General features: G+C 29.0%; 1 protein-coding gene across 1 annotated transcript in view; it reads left to right on the forward strand.

Moving 5' to 3' along the window:
- Window positions 1-1,258, forward strand: part of LOC106868905 (uncharacterized) — a 695,008-nt gene that overhangs the window by 635,463 nt on the left and 58,287 nt on the right. The window lies entirely within an intron of this gene.

Consider the following 1,258-nt stretch of genomic DNA (forward strand, 5'->3'; position numbering starts at 1 on the left):
GAAAAAACAACAACGGGAGGGCGTGGAATAAGTACAGTGTTATTGGACGCTCAGGAAAGGAAAAAAAGAAAGAAGATTTCACGTTTCGAGAGGAGCTCTTCATCAGAAATATAAGAAAAGTCCAAAGAAAGGAAGACAGAGAAAGGAAAAGGCTGATATATAGGCAAACGCTTATATATATATATATATATATATATATATATATATTTATATATCAAAGCATAGAGAGGTTAATAAGCTCTCAGTAATCCAGACGAAATACTTCTTAACCTGTCTGTAGATAATATATCAAGCTAAGAAAAAGTTTTGTGATATATAATGTGTAGAGTACTACAGATAATCCGAAATCAAAGTCCATCCTCTGTCAAATTTGTAAATTTGTTTCCAAGCTAAAATGCATTTTACAGAGTGTTAAATAAAAGGGACAGAAATTATGGGTTATATACATTTATTTATTTGTTATAGGCTTACAGCTGTTTCAGATATTTGTTTCGATGTGTTCATGGTTCATTTTTATCAATCGAGATTACCTACAATAAGAGGTAAAGAAACAAGAAGATTACAACTACAATAAAATCCTAAACTATAACACTAGGATATCATTGGTAAATCTGCATTACTAAGGCCAGGATATAATTCTTCAAGGGAGTTGTAGAGTAAACGACACAACTACAAAGAGAAGAAGATAAAACCAAAACAAAAACAAAATCAGAATAAGAATTAAAATAAAAATAGAAAAATAAGGAAAGGGATATAGACAAAATAAAAATAGAAATATAAGGAAAGGGATATAGACAAAATAAAATATATCGCTATGTATTAACTTATAGCTTCCTTGGAACGTCTAAAATGAAGTGCATGTTTAATTGGGGAAACATTTAAATACACTGAAAATATCACCATCGGAAAGAACAAAAATACTAGCAACTCCATTCTTCACTTATCGTCTGTGTGTGTGTATATATATATATATATATATATATATATATACATTTAAATATATATATATCTATGTATGTATGCATGTATGTATGTATGTATGTATGTATAACATAACGAAAGTCAGGAGGTGTGAGAAACACGAATGTATTCATTTCATCAGTTGATATACATAGGATGAAAGCCATATTAGATTATTATGGGATACGTAGCCGGGTCCACTAGAAGAGCTTTTCTATGATTACCACAGGATTCTACAAATCCCTATATTGCACATTATATATATACATATATATATATATATATATATATATATATA

This window comes from Octopus bimaculoides, chromosome 18 (assembly GCF_001194135.2).
Source record: "Octopus bimaculoides isolate UCB-OBI-ISO-001 chromosome 18, ASM119413v2, whole genome shotgun sequence".
Lineage (NCBI taxonomy): Eukaryota > Metazoa > Mollusca > Cephalopoda > Octopoda > Octopodidae > Octopus > Octopus bimaculoides.